At 37.5% G+C, this 6,242-nt stretch overlaps 1 long non-coding RNA gene across 1 annotated transcript; it reads left to right on the top strand.

Moving 5' to 3' along the window:
• The first annotated feature begins 682 nt into the window (after positions 1-682).
• LOC134215475 (uncharacterized) lies at positions 683-1,024 on the top strand. Its single transcript, XR_009980181.1, has 3 exons — positions 683-770; positions 831-898; positions 961-1,024. It is a non-coding gene; the product is annotated as an uncharacterized LOC134215475 (long non-coding RNA).
• The last annotated feature ends 5,218 nt before the right edge of the window (positions 1,025-6,242 follow it).

The raw sequence follows: 6,242 nt of genomic DNA, 5'->3' as shown, positions 1-6,242 counted from the left end.
AGCCGCTCTAAGCAATATGCCTGCTTACAGAAAGCCAGACGAAGAAACGTTATGTACCGTGCTGGCGGAGGCAGAAAGTATAGTCAACACTCGACCCCTGACCTATATGCCTCTAGAGAGCTGAGAGGAAGAAGCACTTACTCCGAACCACTTTTTACTTCTGTCCTCTTCCGGAGGAAGTCAACCAATGGTGCTGCCGGCGGATCCTCGTACTGCACTACGGTCCAACTGGAACCTCGTACACGTGATGTTAGATCATTTTTGGACACGATGGATCAAGGAGTACATGCCGGTTATTTCGAAGCAAACTAAATGGTTCGGTGAAGCAAGGCCTCTTCAAGTTGGTGATCTAGTTTTTCTCGTCCAAGAGAATACGAGAAACAGCTGGGTGAGAGGAAAAGTCGTGCGAGTTTACCCTGGGAGCGATGGACGAGTTCGGAAGGCGGACATTCAAACCACTACTGGAATCACTCAAAGGCCGGTGACCTGACTTGCTGTCATAGATGTTCGATACTGGTGAAGGTATAGCAGAAGAAACTTCGTGCAATACGGGCGGGGGCATGTTGGCAACCCGGCCCCTCACAATCCAACAGGGACCGACAGAGTGACATTCTAGTTGACAGTTGACATGACAGACCAATACAGTGAAGAATTTCTATGCGAGACTCTATGTTTAGACAGAACAAAACGTAACAAAGCAACAAGTTAAAAATTCTTATATCTAAAATTTGTGAATTTATTATTTCTAATTGATTAAAACCTATTGAACTGTAAGTAAAACAATGAATTAAAACAAAAACTACTATTAAACCTTAAAATTATACATGCAGATATAAGATAGACCCTAAAATATCGATTGTTACATTACGACGGAGAATACACGTGAAAGACTAATGTTGTAAGTAAACGAAAAATTAAATTATAACTCTAAAAGATAATTTAACTGTAATAAAATTACAGCTGATAGCATACTCCATTAAAAGACCGAGTTTGCTGTGAAGAAGTCCGAATCGTCTCCGCTCCCGTAACAACATATTTTGTTCAGCTTTGCTCGAGTGGGTTCTTTAATCAGCAATTGAAAGCTTAGTTCGCCTGACGAGCCCAATGGTCTACTGATAACCGCTTCTGCCATCAGGAGGTTGTGTGTTCAATACCAGGCTCATTCCTTTAAAAAAAATGGCATGGATTACATCACTTTTCTGGGTTAATTCTCGATCTATGCTTTAGTTTATCTGCCCTATCCAATACACAAAACTCCCTTCCCTTGGTACTGTGGGGATGCAGAGGTAGTATCGGTAAGGACTTGGTCGGCGCCGTTATTTATCCATATTTGTTAGCCGCCTAAAGTGAACCACACGGCCGGCTAGCGACGCTAATCGTCTATTCGCATGTGCTACGGAGTGTGGGTTCGATTCCCGGCCCGGTAAGGAGGAAATTTTCCATGATACGAAGAACTATCCACTGGCCCACTGGGTGTTATGTGTCCTGTCCGTTGTCTCATGCTAGGTGTTAAGAGTTCAGTCTGTACGACCTCTGGTCAGAGACGGTGTTTCTGTTTTTTTTTCTTTAAACGTGTACCTCGAGAATAGGTGGTAAATCCCAACCTATATTTACTTGGATCGTAGTGCAATTTACATCAGTTCTGAACAATCACGCAGTATCACCCTTTGACATGTACAAGTCAGTCTAAGCTAAGCTAAACTAAGCTACTCACTTCTCACTTCAAATATCTCACTTCTTACTTCACGTACTTCATAAAGAAAAAAATCAAATATCAAATCAAACTGCTTTCAGCCAATTGACCCTTTCGGCCAACAAACCCTTCTTTCTTCCTTATTTCTTCTCATTTCGTCCTACTTCCATTTCCTTCTTCTTTCTTGCTTATTTCCTCCTTCTTCCTACTCCCTTCTTCATTCCTCGTTCTTCCTTCTTCTCTTCCGAAGCTATTCACTTCTCACTCCGAAAATTTCCCTTCAAACTTCACACACTGAATTTGGAAACAAATTTCAACTACTACAACTACTACAATCAGCTTTCGGCCAATTCACCCTTTCGACCCTCTCCCTTCCGCCTTCGTTTTTTCGTTTATCTTCCTCCTTCTCTCTTCCCCATTCTACATTCTTTATTCTTCTTTTTTCCTTAATGTTTCCTAGTTCTTTCTTTTTCCTTCTTCTAACTTCTTGTTTCCTTCTCCTTCGTCCTTTTTCCGTTTTTCTGCTACTTTCTTCTACCTATAAATGCCGGAATTGAGCTTACCAATTTTTGAAAACTTGTGGATGTTTGTAATATAGTTTTAAAAAAAATACTTTTTTTCCACAATTTTTTTTCTGTAACAATTTACCTTAATTTGCATGTTTTGCCTTTCTGATACATTAGCATTAGCATTAGCATTAGAATTGATACTCATGTTTTACTTTTAAGATCCTTATCTAGAATGCTATCAGAAATTAAGAAGGGGAGTGGTCCTTGATTCCAGTCTTAAACAAAAATAACAAAAGCATGAGGATTACTACTCCTGGCCACGCCCATCTTCACCGTAACTAGGGAGAGGAAGGAAGTGTTGATGTGGAACTTACTTAACGAGACTTAGCGACACCCTCATAAATACCACGGAGTTGGATAATGAGGAAGGTATTCGTTGGGTCAGGATTTGCCTGGCAATGTAACACACCATGTAAAGGTGTCTACCCAGCGTTACGGGTTCATGTTTTGCCTTTCTGATACACTCCAAAAACAAACTTTTTATAGGAGACAGTTTTAAGTTTTATGAAAAATGAATAACGGACTTGGTGTAGGTACCGCTTCTGCTTAACTTTCTGTATGTGCTAAAAAAAACTTACGTTGTCTGTGCTCTGGAGTCATATTAATCCCAAATTGAAATTGCTTTAACTTTTTTCGGTTTTTGATTTTCTTTGCAGTATCGAAAGATAATTTAATTATCTTTCAGGACTAAGATTGATAATAGATTCTGTAAAAAAAGGGTGAAAAAACAGTGATTTTTATGTTAATTTTGCTTTTATCTGAAAATACTAACAATTTTGAAAAAGGTTATGCAGAAAGGGGTGTGCTTTGACATGAGGCATTGATTAGTTTAGAACTTGGCTGCTAGGACGTGGTAAATATGATATCATTATTTTAGACTAACTCAAGATATCCGTTGTATGGATTTTCTTCATTGTAAATATTACTATCGAACAAATTTGAAATTTGTAAAAATTATTTCTTTAGCAAAGTTCATCTGGTGGGAATGGACTGTCTTGTGACGGAAAAAAATAATAATAAATTTTACAATAAGGCGGCGCTAGTGTGCTTGCAATATTCTTGCAATGTGTGAAATATTATTCTAGCTTGAGATCCTTCGTACCAACACCCAAGTTGTATTTGGCAAAATTATCCAGGATGTCCAGGACTACGAAGCGGTGCTCAGTGTAATGATCACTTCTTCCAAGTGTCGGTGTTATTGAGCAGTTTTATTTGAGTATATTGTTCCATGTGAGATCTGATCTATTTTGATGCGAAGTATTTTTGGCAAATATGAATGTTGTGGTAGTAGACTCAAGTTTTCTTCTTTCTGGTTACACTTGTAGGTTCAAAGGCCTTAATTCCAAACAGTTCTTGGATGACGAAGAGAAAATATTCTGTGAACGCATTCTATTATTTGCATCGCTGTAGAAGGTTGAATATAAAGAAAAAAATTGGTAAACTTTACCACAACATTCATGTTTGCCAAAAATACTACGCATCAAAATACGTCAGATCTCACATGGAACAATATACTCCAATATAATTGCTCACTAGCGACGCCTCTTGGAAGAAGTGCTCGTTATACTGAGCACCGCTTTGTAGTCCGGGATATCCTGAAAAATTTGCCGAATACAACTTGGGTGACTATACCTGTGCGCCGGTCATATAATCGGCGGCGGTGGCGTTACGGCGGCGGCGGCAGCGGCGTGAACCGGCGTGGTTGAAAAAAAACAATGGCAAAAAAAAACAATTTTAATGCGGATTTTTGAATTCCCGTGGTTTTGATTCACACCGTACGAATCGCCCGTATTAAAATCGACTTCAGTGGATTAAAATTGTAATATTCTATGTTTGTCGATCATCAAACAGCACATTCCATAGTAAATTACCAGCGACACTAATAAATACCTAATCTCAAAATGTTATTTAAATTCAAACTCTTTTATTATTCTCTGATTTTGATGAATCAAAATTTAACAACGAATCCTGCTTCACTTTTCGTAACCGTTCGAGCAGTATTGAGAACCAGACTTCGGTGGCGTAGGACTAATTTGTTAATATTTTCTCTAAAAGTATTCCCAATTCAGGATTTTGATAAACTCCAGTCGATTTACTTATCAATATATCTACTATTCTTTGAGTTACATATACAATTGGCTGTTTGAGCGGCTGCATATCTGTATTGTTCACCTGATGTGACCCTTAGATCCTGGAAGGGCATTCACGATGGAGTCTATTTCGCGTTCTTGTATGCACAAATCCCAATAGATGATCAATATAACTAAAATGAGCTCTGGCTGAGTAAGACTGGGGCACGATGACCAACCAAATTGAATATTTTCTTCAAAAGTTGGTAAAATATGCCAAAAAAGTTCTTGGTGGAGTCCCTGAAGGGATTCGGAGGAAACTACGTTTTTTTCTAAAGTTCATTAGAAATTCCTTTGTAAAACCCTAAAAGAAATTCTGCGGAGGCTCATATAGGCAATTTTTCAAAAACCATTAAGGTTCTTGTTGGGAAATTCCTTTAGTAAAACCACAGGTAAAACCGTAGAATATTCTTTCAGGATTTCAGTCGGGAATTTATTAAGGAATGAAATAGCTTCCGAAAGAATTCCTAAAACAATTTCCGAAGAAATTGCTGAAAAAATCTTCGAAGGGGTTCAGAAAGCACTCTCTAAGAGAATAGCGAAAAGAGTTTATAAAGACATTTCTGGCAAAATTTTTTAATGAATTTTCGAAAGAACTTAGTGTAAAATACTTCTTCCGAACTTGGCCAACTTCACTATTGATCCCACGACTCACTTCCCATAAATCACATTAAGGAAATAAAAAACTTTGCTTAATGTAGACTCGTTTATTCGTCATAAGGAACAGAGGTTTGGGCACGCAGGCCTTGCTTATTATATGTATAGGTATTTTATAATTTTGCCCGGTAGAACCGACTTCAAAAATAGTTTACAAGGAAGGAATTCCCGCAGAAAATCAGAAAGAATCTTTTCAGAAAATTTCGAAGAAAATGTTCTTGGGAATTCCTAGAAGAATTTCCGAATGGTTCCCAAAAGCGAATTCCGAAGAAATTTTTATGAATTAATTTCTGAAGGGTTCCTGAAAAAAATCAAAAGAACGGAGAATGTTGTGACGGAATTATTGAGGGAAATGTCCCCCAAGCAAACTTTCAATGATTCCGAAGGAATCTGTAAACAATTTTCTGAAGGAATTTTTAGAGGGAATTACGAAAGAATTCATAAAGGATTCTATGAAGCAATTCCTAAAGCAATTTCCTAAGAAATTTTCAAAGAAATTTCCAAAAGAACGAATCCTAACGAATTTCCTAAGGTTTTCTTAAACAAAGGAATACGTGGAGGAAATTCTGACGTAATCCCTGAGGTAAATTTTAAGGAATATCCGAAAGAATGTCCGAAGAACTTTCTGGAATTCGTTTACGGAGGACTTTTTGTAGAACTTTTTGAGGTAATTTCCAAAGGAATTCCTGGACGAATCTTCAAAGGAATCTCTGGAGGAAATTGCGAATAAATTACTGGGATAAATTCCGAAGGAGTTCTTGAAGAAACCTAGGAATTACATTAGAAAAACCAGTAGGCATTTTCTCTGAAATTCTATTAGGATTTTCTTCGTAATTTCCTTTGAGAATTCCTTCAGAAATTCCATCATAAAATCCTTTAGGAATTCTTTTGGAAAGTATTTAACCACATTTAACCTTCAAAAAATCTTTTAGAAGTTCCTTTAGGAATTATTTTCGAAGATCCATACAGGTTCTCCCTTTAAAAGTGTATTTGGAAATTCCTGCACTAAACCCAACACAAATATCTTTAAAAACGCCTTAAAAATTTAACAGGGAACTCCTCCAAAATTTTATTTCCTAAATAATAAAAACATGCCGCCCGGAATTCATTCGGATATTCCTCCAGGGACTTCTTTAAAAGATTATTCGTAAAACCTCCAAGATTTACTTCGGATATTTCGCCAGATTTTTTTTC

This window comes from Armigeres subalbatus, chromosome 2 (genome assembly GCF_024139115.2).
Source record: "Armigeres subalbatus isolate Guangzhou_Male chromosome 2, GZ_Asu_2, whole genome shotgun sequence".
In the NCBI taxonomy this organism is placed as follows: Eukaryota; Metazoa; Arthropoda; class Insecta; order Diptera; family Culicidae; genus Armigeres; species Armigeres subalbatus.
Note: the sequence above shows the minus strand (reverse complement) of the source record. Positions and strands in the feature narration are given on the sequence as shown.